Genomic DNA, 14,180 nt, shown 5'->3' on the forward strand with positions numbered 1-14,180 from the left:
TCACTTGAGCTTCATCTCAAGTTTTGTAGTTTCTCCATCAGGCAGACACGAGAAGATCTTCCTTATCCTTGCAAACATATCACCAATTTCCAATGCGATACTGTTGAAGGAAAGGACTTCCCGAAGCTTGAGGAACTTTCCTTACCGTGCAACCTTGTAGCTTCTTAGAGGATGTTGACTCTCTGTCCTTAAATAGGCCTTAAAGAGATTTCCAGCCCTTGTGCTGGCATCAGGAGGCCATACTCTCTCAGGTGAATTCCTTTACCTTCACCTTGCTCTCGACCCCGTGCCCAGGCCCTACCACACTCAGGGTCCTGCTCACAGAAGGAATATGGTAAGAACTGAGCTGCCTGTTGGTTTAAGTCAGCAGCGGCAGCAAGTAGGCCTTGAGAAGCAATGATAGTAAGAAACATTTGTCTAGTTTTGACCACGAATTTTTTTTTTTTACCAGAAATCTTACTAGAAATTTTACGGTTTAGATTTTTCGAGAAGCGGGAGATGGAGGTTTTGTGTCCAGCTCAAACCCTGCCAGCCATAAGGAGGAGAGAGAGAACATGCATGCAGGCCAGCACTTGGGTACCAGCAGCTGAGGCTCTGCACACAGCCATCCACGCCTCCTGGAGCCCTGCACCCTGCGGGGTCCAGAGAGGGGGTTCCACATACAATCTGACCTTTGCCTGGTGAGCCACTCCAAATAGGCGGGCAGCCTTTCTCCACTGTGGCTCTACCTGGAGCTGGTTTGGTGTCTTTGAGGGCCCTTTTTCCACTGCCCTCGCTGCAGGCCACTCTTTGAGCCATCTCCACCCCATCCAGCCTCTGTTCCTCCAGTGAGAACAGTGCAGGAAAATCTTCTGGTGTCTCCTAAAACTTGTTCAGCTAGGAACTTGGCTACAAGGGTTGCTATGGCAACCAGAGCAGATGATTAGGGGGAAAGCCGTGCTTCCTGCTGGAATGTGGGTTGTGTGTTTGTGTGTTCACATGAGTGTGTGGTGCACAGGGGAAAGAAATACTACTAAGAAATGCTTAACCACTCCACACAAGACCCTGGGATTGTCCCAGAAAGCCATGTCCTTCACTCCCAGTCAAGTGGACCTGGACTCAACCACAATTGCACCTTCAAGGCAGCACGAAGCCAGTCCTTTCCACATCATCCAGATTAGTTCTATGCTTGTGGAAATCTTCCCCCAAAATGTGTTTCTACCAAATTTTATTGGGGTCTCTTTTCTTCATAATCTCTCAAACCAATGGACCTGCAGGCATCCATAGATGGATGGACGCCATGCCTGTCAACTTGGAAACATTGTTAATGGCTGGTGACAGGTATGCTATGAGTTGGATACATCTTTGAATGTTTCCTTACTTAACCTTTTTGAAATTAAGTCTACAATTTCTACAAGGTGTATGATCCAACATGATCTACAGATTTCGAATCTCATGTAGTGCTCTCAGAGTGTAAGAATTTCTACATCCTCATTACCTAACGTAATGTATGTAATTAAAGAGTGTTATGCACTATGAGTAGTATTTACTTAACAAAATATTTAAACTCTCATGTGTAAAACATCTGAATCATGTGTAACTGAAAAAAAATGTGGAAGAAATGCCGTAATTAGAGAGTTTAAAAATGGGAGACAAAATGAAACTTTATAGAGATCCTTCCCCTCTCAGATGTTAATAAGAACAAGAGATTTACTGGGCACTTATTATGTACCAGACTCTATTCTAAGTATTTTGTACGTTCTTATTTGTTGAATCCTAACAATAACACCATAAAGTAGATATTGTTATCTCTACCTTACAGGAAAGGAAGTGCAGGCACAGAAGGAAGGCGCCCAAATCACATGACAGTGATGAAATTGGGGTGCCACCTGGGTGATCAGGCTCTACCGCCCAGCCTGATAACCCCAGCAGCCCAGGGTCCTCCCCAGACCGGGGATCTGTCCTGGATGCGGGAAATGATGGAGAGCCCTGATCAGGTCCCAGCCCAGCCCTTCTCCAGCTCTCTGAATCTCCCCTCTTCGTCCCTCTTACGGGTCTTATTTCTTTCTGGGTAGGAAAACAAACTCTTCCATCATCATGCCCTCCTTCAGAAACTATTGTTTGGGGAATAAACTTTGGGCTTCTGGTTTCAAGCAGTCTATAATTTAAAAAGTCTTATCTCTCAAAGTTACTGCCTCTGCCATGAGCTTCAAAAGTCTGTTTCAAAATCCAAAGCTGAACACTGGCTCATTTCTATCTCCACATTTCAGTCCACTCCTGAGGAGATAAGGCTCAGCCTCGCAGTCCAATTTTAACAGAGGAAGGACTGTAGATTAAAATAAATTAGCAAGAATGAAGATACATCAATTAAAATTTCAAGCTATTATTCCTCTACATGTTGTATCTGGGAATAAAACATCATTAATTGCATTTGTGAGAAATATATGAATCAGTAAATAAAATGTGTTAACATTTTAACTATTCAGATCTGCTCCAAGGGAGTATGTTATTCAAAGAAAAGTTGTGTCAGAGTATTGTGTCTCAATATCTATTCTTCTTTATAGAACAAAATCAACCCCAAATTTTAGCCATACAGCTGGAGGCTACATTTCCCAGCCTGCTTGAGCTAGGTGTGGCCATTTGACCAAATTCTGGTTCCGGGCACTTAGCTTACTGGCCTTGTGAGCTTGAACAGGTCATGGAATCTGAATCCAGAACATGAACACCAGAAAGTACCATAGAGCTAAACCACCTGAAGGCCGAGGAAGGACGGAAGACCAGAGTTGCGAAGTGAGATGCCCAGGCTCCCCATCAGCATCGGAAGGGCTGGAGCTTGAACCCCCTCGTCTGCTGGCTACAGACCATTTTTTACACTACCCTTCTGTTCCCTAAGCTTCAGCTTCTTCTGCAATGTGAGAGTGATAAGAGCACATATGTAGTAGGTGTAGTGGATGACCTCCCAAATTCCATTGCACCCCTCCCCCCATTGAGTAGTGCCAACGTGGTTTGAGAACTTGACACTTACTCCAGAGGTAGACTCTGATTAGTCTCAGCCAATAATAATAACCCATTTCCCTTGCCAGGATTGATTCAGCAGCCCAGACCTAAGCTAATTGGCACTGGGCATTCTCTCGGTACACAGTTATTGGACAAGCCATGGGCACAGAACCCAGGACGGACCAATCAGAATTAAGGGAAAGATTTTTGTTTGTTGTCAGGGAAGAAGCCTTCTCTCCCCCTCTCCTTCCTTCTCCACCTCCCCTCCTCCTCTCTCCCCTCCTTTTCTCTGAATGGCAAGGAGAAAGCTTACAAAGCTGGCTGGGACCACTGGCCATCCTACAACATAAATTACCCCTGTCCTGGTTGTGAGCTGAAATGAAGCAGCACAGGTAATGCACTTTGCACTGTACCAGGCCCATAATAAGTCCTCAAATAACAGTAGCCCGTCATGCAAGGTCAGTCTGTCCATAGCTGCCCTGGCTCATAAGGACATTACCACATGGTTCCATTCTTTCTACCTTGATCAAGATGTAAGGTTTACTTGGGGCGCCTGGGTGGCTCAGTCGTTAAGCGTTTGCCTTCGGCTCAGGTCATGATCCCAGGGTCCTGGGATCGAGACCCGCATCGGGCTCCCTGCTCAGCAGGAGGCCTGCTTCTCCCTCTCCCACTCCCCCTGCTTGTGTTCCCTCTCTCGTTGTCTCTCTGTCAAATAAATAAATAAAATCTTTAAAAAAAAAAAAAGATGTAAGGTTTACCTTTATGTGCATTCCATGAAAATGGCTCCAACTCCACACCATAATTTAGAGGAGTTTCAGGGGGTTCTGGTGGATGGTGTCCCAGCTACAGATCAGTGGGGTCGCCCACTTCAGGAGAAGTGAGTACAGCTCCTTCCCATCCCATTCCTCATCCTAAAGACAAGAGGACATTCTCCCCTCACTCAGAGCATTCACAGCTCATACCTTCCTCCCCAGTCTGCCTTTTCCACCCCCGTCCAGCAGCCCCAGCCTTACCTGGTTTGGGGGAGCAGAAAACCTTGCTCTGCAACATGTATCCTAACTTTTCTGTTGGTCACTGTGCCCTACGGCTTCCTTAAGTTTTTGTCTCTGCCTGTTTAGAGGGGGAAAGTGTTTTTCAGTGTTCCTATAAGAGAAAAGGTTTTCAAGATACCTATGAGAAGAGCAGGAAAAAAAATAGTAGAATACTTACAGGTAGATTCTCCATGCTTTTGGGGACAAATAGATTCACCCGTTTGAAACATCTGGTAACAGCATCTGGCCCATTACAAGGACCTAAGTCATAATAGCTGTTCTAATTTGTGAGAGATTCATTGCAAAATGGCCCCAACTCCCTACCTCTTCTCATGTCCTTACCCTTTGCATTGTGACCCTGCAACTCCACCTTTGGAATGTGGGGAAGCAGCTTGTAACCTCCTTTGGACAATAAGACACATTGGAAATCATGGTGCGTCGGTGCTGTGTGAGGCCTTCACATGGCCTGGCATGCTTTCTCTCCCTCTCAGGACTCTGCCCACCTGCCATGAAAACAAACCCAAACCAGGCTCCTAGAGGATAAGATTTCATGTGGAGGGAAGACAAGCCATCCCAGTAACTACAAATGCATGAGTGAGCCCAGAGGGTCCCAACAGAGCTTGGGCCAAGATGAGCAGAACTGGCCAGCCAACCCAGAGATTCATAACCTGAGATAAATATTTATTGTTAGTATACCACTGAGGTGTTTCTGGTTGTTGTCGTTGTTTTTTAATGTAGTATCATTGTAGCAAGAGCTAACTGATGTGTTGTTTATTATTTTTATTTTTTTTAACTTTTTTAATAGATTTTATTTATTTGCCAGAGAAAGAGTGCACAAGCAGGGGGAGCTGTAGGCAGAGAGAGAAGCAGGCTCCCCGCCGAGCAGGGAGCATGATGCGGGACTTGATCCCAGGACCCTGGGATCATGACCCGAGCTGAAGGCAGTTGCTGAACGAACTGAGCCATCCAGGCATCCCTATTATTTTTATTTTTATTTTTATTTTTATTTTTGATGGACAGTGGGGAAGAGAAAATTCTGTGGGCAGGGCTGACTGAAGCCTGCTCAGGCACAGAGTTCCCTGGTCCAGTTGAATGGACTGGGGAGGTGGAGAGGGTGGGATCAGGAAGGAGAAACTGTAGCTCCTGTCTTTGTAACTGTGGCCTTTCCTTAGGTCAGTGGTCCTCACATTTTCGCTTACATGCACATCTCAAAAAGAATTTTGAAAAACAATGTGTCCAGGGCACCTGGGTGGCTCAGTCAGTTAAGCATCTGCCTTCGGCTCAGATCATGATCCCAGGGTCCTGGGATAGAGTCCCGCATAGGGCTCCCTGCTCCGCAGGGAGTCTGCTTCTCCCTCTGCCCCTCCTCCCACTTGTTCTCTCAATCTCTCTCTCATAAATAAATAAAATCTTAAAGGTCACCTGAGTGGCTCAGTTGGTTAGGCAACTGCCTTCGGCTCAGGTCATGATCCTGGAGTCCCGGGATCGAGTCCCGCATCGGGCTCCCTGCTCAGCGGGGAGTCCGCTTCTCCCTCTCCCGCTCTCCCCTCTTGTGCACTCTCTCTCCCTCTCTCTCTCTCATTCTCTCTCTCAAATAAATAAATAAAATCTTTAAAATAAATAAATAAATAAATAAAAACTTAAAAAAAAAGAAAAGAAAAACAGTGTGTCCCATAGCATATTCTAGGTTCACATGTAAGAGTTTTGATACAATTTTCTTTGTACTGGAAATATTGACATTTAAACATAAAACTATCAGTCTTCTAAAATATTAAAGGGAATCTGGAGCTCATAATAATTTCATGCTCATACCACCCAATCTAAAATATATGAATGAGCTCTTCTTCACTGTTGAGAAATTTTACATCTTTCAGTTTTCTCCTTGAATTCACGTTTCTTTCCTACTTACTTCACACACCTTTAACATAATTTAGCATACCTTAAAACTTTGAAAGTCCTTTATTGATTACCCTATCACACATTAAAAATACATTGAATACATATATATTTTAACACATTAAAAAAATATTTTATTCCTATAACCTTAAGGCTCTCCATGGTTTAAAAAAATGGTTCTGGATTGAATTATCACACAACTGATCAAAATTACAAAAAAAAAAGTATTACCAATTTTGATCATTATTAAACATAAAAAGTTAAATATAATTGGAAATGCATTTCCTAATGAGATGAAATAGGATCTAACTTGTCATATGCATTTAATGAAAGAGAAAAAGGTATATTCGGCTGAAAATTAATCAGCCCAGAAACTAGAATAATATTATTCTTTTTAATAGAAGGTAAAACGATTAAATATTTTATATGGTAAAATAAAATAAGCTTTAGCTATCACTGGATTATTTCATGATATGATTTCATAAAAAGGCCTTTAAATTGCCCTACTGAATAGGATATACTGCATCCAAAATCCAAAACAAATCACTTAAAAATTTTATCTGTGGGTTTTATTTGATGTATCTTGAGAATTGTGAATGTGTTGGCAAGGCTTTCGGTCTACACTTAAACGAATCAGTGTCACTAAGCTACATGCTTAGGCTGTGCTATTGTGCTCTTCCTCTCAGCTGAAGACTTGACCTGGGATTAGTCCGTAGTGTTGTTGGAAAGTATTGCTTATAGTTAAATACATGTTTTAATGCTGAGTTCTTCTTTTCTTTAGTGTTCAGTGTTTCTGACTGATGGTCTCTTTGCTTCGCTGTCATTGTCCTCACCTTCAAGAAGGGCAATGATCTTGACTCCCACCACTCAGGCTACTGTATGTCTATTTTCAAAGCATCCTAACATGGTCACTGTTTCTTAGACTGTCTTTCCCCTTAACATAAAATGTATAAGATGGGGAAATATGAGAGTCCAGGGGGTAATGGAATCTTTTTTTTTCTGAATTTAATTTTTTTATTGTTATGTTAATCACCATACATTACATCATTAGTTTTGGATGCAGTGCTCCACGATTCATTGTTTGTGCATAACACCCAGTGCTCCACGCAGAATGTGCCCTCCTTAATACCCATCACCAGGCTAACCCATCCCCCTCCCCTCCTCCCCTCCAGAACCCTCGGTTTGTTTTTCAGAGTCCATCACAGGGGGTAATGGAATCTTGATTTAACAATAAAGGAGTCCTCCCCTATTCTCCCTGAGGTTTTCACACCCTGAGGCAATGTACCATAGTCAGATGGGTTGAGTGAGAGTGATGCATTTTTGCCTTTTTTCCCCTTAATAAAGTACAACTTTTTCATTTTGTAAAACAAATAAATAAAATTGAGAACACATTTTGTCATTTCAGATGTATTCTCATGCAAAGCAAACCAGAAAAGTGTGTGTATGGAAATTAAGGATCAAGAAAATCATTCCCTTCAAACAACCCTTGCTCAGTACCCCTTGGAACTTTTTCACAGACCCCTAGGGGCTACTGCCTTTGTTCACTAGGTGCTAGAATTTTCAACTTAAAAAATCAGAGTGGGGCACCTGGGTGGCTCAGGTGGTTAAGCGGCTGCCTTCGGCTCAGGTCATGATCTTGGGGTCCTGGGATCGAGCCCCAGATCGGTCTCCCTGCTCAGCAGAGAGCCTGCTTCTCCCACTCCCTTTGCCCCTCCCCGCTGCTGATCTCTCTCTCTCTCTCTCTCTCACTCTTGCTCTCTCTCAAATAAATAAATAAAATCTTTAAAAAAAATTAGTGTTTAATGTCCTAACTGGGTAATACATTTATATAGTTCAAATATCAAAGAGTCTAGAAAAGTATAATGTATAAAGTGAAAAGTCTTGTTCCTTCCCTCCCCTCAACTCTCCTCCATAATCATGGACTTCTTTGGGCGCATATACAAACAAATACCATTTTATTACCACAGCCTCCTTTGGTTACTTACACAAATGGTGGCATAAAACACACATTTTCCTCTCCTGGATTTATTCTCTCCAAATTGTAACTTGGTGGAGGTCTTTCCACACCAGTATGTATGTGGAGTTCTTCCTCAGCTGTGTTTTTTTTAACGGTACAACCGCAGGGTATTCTGTTGAATATATGTCCCATACTTTGTTTAATTAGTGCCCTTTTGATGTGCATTTAGCTTATTTCCTATCTTAGCTATTTCAAACAACATGGCAATGACTAACCTTGTGCATGTACTGCCCTGCCTGTCTGAGAATTTATGTGTAACAAATTCCTTTAGAAGTGGGATTGCTTGTGGTATATGGGGCCTAATTTCCCTCTACGGGAGTTGTATCAGTTTTTACTCTCACTTGCGATGTATGAAACTGCCCATTCCTCCATAACCATGTCAATAGAGAGTGCTAACAAACATTTCGATTATTGCCAATCCGAAAAGTTAAAAATGGCATTTGAGGTAGTTTTTATCTTTGGGTTGGAAGATACCCAGTGCTTGCCAAGCTGTCAGGAGGGGATGCAAGCTGTCAGGAGCCATACTTCGGCCATGTGGAGAAGGCCAGTTTGGGAGGTCAACCACAGCCCGTGAGAAGCAGAGCTGAGAGACCAAAAGCACATGATGGAGGTACCCTGGCTCCAGACACACTGGACTCCATTAGCTAATGACTCCCCTCTTGATTTCAGCTGGTTCCCGCTTGGGTTCTGCTGACCCGCATCCAGATGGAGGGTACACAAACAGCCCCTTCAGGCTCCCACGATCTGGTTGCCAGGTGGACCGCCAGCTGCCTGGTCAGGCCCCAGAACCCTTGTAAAAAGCTGCTGTGGGTACAAAACAGCTACTTTGGGAAACTGAGGGTTTCTAATAAAGTTAAACATACATCTACCCTGGGGACCAGCAATTCCGCTCCTAGACATGTACCGTAGGGAAATGACTGCACGTGTCCCTGAAAAGACATAGTCACGTTGGTCACAAAAGATAAACACTGGAAATTACCCAAATCCACAGGAGAATGAAAAACAGACAAACTGAGGTATTTCTTCTGATGAAATGCTGCTCAGCACTGAAAATGAATAAACTCACCCTACACAACAACATGGATGGATCTCTGTGTTAAGCAGAGGTCAGACATAAAAGAGTACATCTTACGTGGTTCAATTTTTTGTAAAGTTCAAGAAGAGGTAAAACTAAACTGTGGTGATGAGGTCAGAATAGTTGTTGTCCCTGCAGGAGGCGTTTCTAAGAAGGAGACCTGAGGGCACTCTCTGGGGCAACGAAAATGCATAACCTGATGGGCAGGGTAGTCACATTGGGTGTTTGCAACAGTCAAAATGCATCAAAATATACATTTTTTTCTGTATGTCAAACAAAAGGAGAAGAACACTATCAACAACAACAACGAAAAATCCACTGTAGGGGACAGAAACCATTGCAGGGGGTCATTTCCAGCAGCTGCAGGTCACCCTGTATCTGTCCTGGTTGGCACTACAGCCCCTGTGGGTAGGAGGAGAGTCTCTGCTCATAGCACCCTGCACTTGGCTGTGGAGCTATAGCTCTCCGAGAGCCTCCCTCCAAGGCAGTCTCTTTTTAAACTGTTCTGCTGCTCAGATATTTTCCCTCACCTTCCAGACAGCAGAGGGCCCAGAGACCCATGGCTAGGGGTGAGACAGCCCCACATCCCCATCCTGGCTGACCCTCTGAGCCCCTGTGAAGGGAACAAGGACAGATTTCACGCAGGAGGATTGTGGGGATTCCAGATGTCAGGAGATGGGGTCTGACGTCATCTACTCTGCACACTTGGCAGCTACTTTATTACTTGCTAAAAGGAGCTGCACGGCCAGTGGCCTGGCTTGCAGGGGTGAGGGAGGGGCTGCGGCGAGGACACTGAAGTTTTGTGCTCACCAGGCTGAGTCCTTGAATATTATACTCCAGGATTAAGTAAAGCTCTGCAGCAGAATTCATTATGATTGGCTCCTACCCGCTCCCAGCAATTAGAGGATAATTTGGAAAAGGAGATTTGTATCGGAAGCCTCCTTCACACCGGCCTGCAAAAGCCTTTAATCCATCCCCTAACATCCTAAGAGAGCGATGCAGAGGGCATCCAGGAGAGCTTGGGGACAAACTGGAAGGAGTGGAGACTGCCCAGGATGACAGTGAGGGCCCACAGGGTCAAAGGGAGTTGGGGGGAGGTGTTGAGAGTTCCTGAAGGGAGACGAGGAACAGCAGAGACCAGGTGGCCTGCTCCGCAGTTTTGGTGACGCCACGCTTGTAAGAGCCTTAAGACTGCACTGCACAGGATCGCCGCTAGGAGCCCTTTGGGGCTAGTGAGCACTGAAACGGGGCTAATGCTCCAGAACCTGACTTTTAATATTATGTAATTTTTTTGAATTTTTAAATTTTATTTAAATTCAATTAACTAACATATAGTGTATTATTAGTTTCAGAGGTAGAGTTCAGTGATTCATCAGCTGCATATAACACCCAGTGCTCCTTACTTCAGGAGCCCTCCTTAATGCCCAACACCTAGTTACCCATCCCCTTCCACCCTGCCCCAGGAACCCTCAGTTTGTTTCCTAAAGTTAAGAGTCTCTTATGGTTTGTCTGTCTCTCCGATTTCATCTTATTTTTCCCTCCCTTCTCCCATGATCCTCTGTTTTGTTTCTTAAATTCCACATATTATTTAATTTTAATCAAAGTGAAAACTGAAAATCTGAAGCAATTTGATCTTATTACATATTCTGTATTATTAAAATTGTTAAAATTGTTTTCACTTGGTTGTTTTAAATTTAAAATTTAAATTGATAGAATAGGCTTGTATCATGTTTCCGTTGAGTGGTGCCGTCCATATACACCTGCTGGATTCAGTCCTTCCTTTTCCACAGGCAGTGTTGGGTTGAACAACCAGGTGGTCGATTCTTTACGTGCATCACACTGACCGTGTTCACATGAGCTCAGCTGCTCTAGTTTGCTCATCTAATTAAGTCATCCGATCAGAAGGTTAAGGAAATAAACAGATACACAAGCACATAATGGAAGTGGGACTCTGAGGTGTGAATGTCTGTGAGCTTCCCCTAAATGCACTAGAAAACCAGTCCTGACCTTTATTACAGAAGAGGGAAGTGAGGGGTTGGGGTCCAATTTGCATTTTAAGGAATCACTCAGGCTGCCCCTGAGATAATGAGCTGAAGAAAGGAGAGCTAACGTGGCGGGCCCGGTGCAGGTGCATAGACAAGCAACAGTTACTATTGCCTGCTGTAAGTATACTGGGAGTTGAATTTTGCTTTAAGCAAAACGGAGCAATGGGAAGGCAACTCTGAATGTCACCTTCCCCCAACCTCAAGAGTAACTTCTTCTAGTATATGTTCTGAAAGGGCAGCATGTCCTGGGTTGTCCACCCAGCCGTGGGCCCTTCCCTGCTCACTGGTCACCCCTGAGACCCTGGCAGCCAGCTTCTCTCTGGGATACTGCTGTCCCCAGGCCCCCGCAGAGAGAGAGGTCAGAGAACCACTTCTGTCTCGACTGCTCAACTTTGAATTTCTGTAATTCCACCAGTCCTGGCTTATCAAAGTCCCAGCTTCCTCTTTACCTAGACTCTGATTTCCCGGTGGGAGCTACCCGTGTCAGGAGGTCCACCGCAGAGCTATTCATTGATGGCTATGTCGATATCCAGCCAGACAATAATCCTGGGACAACAACGTGCATGGCTCTGCCCTCTCACAGGGAGGCAAGGCTCATAACAGATGTATAACTGTTTCTATCATGTAAAACACTGGAGGGAATTTGTTTCAGCCACCCCAACACCCCTCAATGATTCTCACATATAATGTGCACAGGAAACACCTGGGATGCTTCATGAAATGCATATTCCTACGAAATAGATGACAAAGTCAAATGGAGTAATTAAGGAGTATTTAATGAAGGAACTATTTACAAAATGTAGGCAAGGTTAAACACACCAAGGTTGGTACAAGAGTGGGACCTGTTGACATCCCTAGATCTCCAGCTCAAGAGAAGGGAACCAGGAGAGAGGAGTTGTTTGAGAAGTATGCCCGAAAGGAGCTGTGGCCTTGAGTAGAGGACAGAGTGGGAGAGAACTAGAGGAATAAGCACCTGGACCTCACTCTCCTCCTGTCCTCTGGACCTCTCACTGGTGTCCTGCATTGGCCAGAGAGTAAGGGCGCCATTGATGCACCCATGCCAGCCATGTAGGTGCCAGGATCGCAGGCTCTGACCAGGTTGGAGAAGTTGGAGGGCAGAAATGATGAGACAAACAGAAATATCCAACCTATATGGTGTATACACTCCGTACAGAACAGGAGTGATCACCAACCTGGTAACTATTGGATTATCTGGTAAATTCTAGGGGCCATAGTTCAATGGCAATATTGGCACACAGGCAATGAACAAGAGAAGGGTGATGAGGGTGTCAGGAAGTTAAGTCATTTTATTTTTTTTTCAGATTTTATTCATTTATCTTTTCAAGAGAGAGAGCGAGCACATGCACAAGCAGGGGAGGGGCAGAGGGAGAAGCAGACTCCCCGCTGAGCAGAGAGCAGTGTGTGGAGCTCTATCCCAGGACCCTGAGATCATGACCTGAGCAGAAGGCAGGAACCTAACGACTGAGCCACCCAGGCGCCCAAGTTAGTCACTTTAAAGAAGATTTTATAATAATAGAAATATTCAGTCTGAAGACAACAAGATTTGGGAGGGATAGCCAGTAGCTATCTGGTTTAACTGGTTTGAACCACTCCACAAATGTATGTCAATCTCTTTACTTTTTCTCATTACTTGAGTATACATAAACCTTGCTAACAGTTGGTTCAGTGTATCCCTCTTGAGGTTTTCTACCCACACAAACTGGATTATCCAAGAATCCCAAGAGGTTAGTCAGTCACAAAAGAATCAGCTTTCACCAATGCTGGGTGAGGGACCTGGAATCTGGGAGTGTCCTGTGACAACCACTGTCTCTCCCTGCCATCGACTGTGGCTGTTGAAGCTTAGGCGCAGACCATCCCTTAGACACTCGTGCACGGGAATAGTCTCTTCCCCCTTTCCATAGATGGAAATGGGCAAGTTGGCCTCAAGAGTGCCATGGTCTCATTCCATCGCCTGCCACATTATAGGCTATCATAGAGAAAAAGGCTTTTTCTCTACCCTCTGATATTCAGTACTTAGGGATCTGCAAATTAAACTGACAAAAGACAGATTAGCAAGAAACAACACATTTTTATTCACTTACGTACACGGGAGTTCACACAAAAATGTGACTCACAGGTGGAATGTGGCCTTACATATCATCTCAAGAGGAGATGGGGGCAGAGGGGCATTTTGGGAGAGCAAAAGACTTCTTAGAAGAGGTGAGGGGACAGAAAGGGCACCTATGGAAAAAGAACTTTTTGGAAAGATAAATGGACCCTTAGAATAGATGGGAATATGATAGTTTTGTGACAATAACTGCTTGGTGGTGCTACCAGTCGCTTGTCTCTAAGAAGAGATTAAAGCTTCGGGGGAAGGAGAGTATTGATGACAAATGAGTTTTGCGGGGAGGCTCAGCTTTAAAGCAGGTAAGAGATTTCAGGAAATCAAAAGCTTTGAACTCAAAATAATTTCTACACCAAAGTGGCATGTTTTGGGGTGGCTGTTCCCCTTCAAGACTTAGAACCACCATCTCTGTTCCTTCTCCTTCCCCACCCATCCATCCAACTACCAAAGGGTAAGGCTGATTTGTTTGTAAACATTCAAAAACAACATATTTTGAGAAAAAGCTTCTCCTTTGACAATTGAGGCTGCTCTGCCTATACCTGGCCTTTGGAGAAAGCTGCCGTCAGAAGCACAAGGTAGCTTTCTAACCTAGCCACAGGGTGACCTAGAGATCTAGAGGTCAGCTCCTTCCACTAAGAAGACAAAAGCCAAGTGTCAGCCCTACCAGGTGCTCTAACAGTGAGCCAGCCCTCTACAGAGCTACTTAACATTTTGGACAGAATGACATCATCGGGCCCTCTTATTTGGGTGATACAGGGACAGAAGAAGGCTCAAGGAGTGAAAGTCAGAGAGTGACAGATTTCTAATTCAATACTATGAAAAAATTTATAAGGGTGAAAGAAAACTGGGTCCAGAGTGATTGAGAATGTTGCATATTACAAGGGTCTGTGAATCAAGAAAGAGAGATGGATTATTGAATAAAATGGTGTTGGGGGAAATGGCCAATTTTTTTTTCTTATTCTTTCATTCATTTTTTTTTAAATTTTTTATTGTTATGTTAATCACTATACATTAC

This window comes from Eumetopias jubatus, unplaced genomic scaffold, assembly GCF_037043125.1.
Source record: "Eumetopias jubatus isolate StellerSeaLion01/CBP00866 unplaced genomic scaffold, mEumJub1_p1.0 scaffold_1, whole genome shotgun sequence".
Lineage (NCBI taxonomy): Eukaryota > Metazoa > Chordata > Mammalia > Carnivora > Otariidae > Eumetopias > Eumetopias jubatus.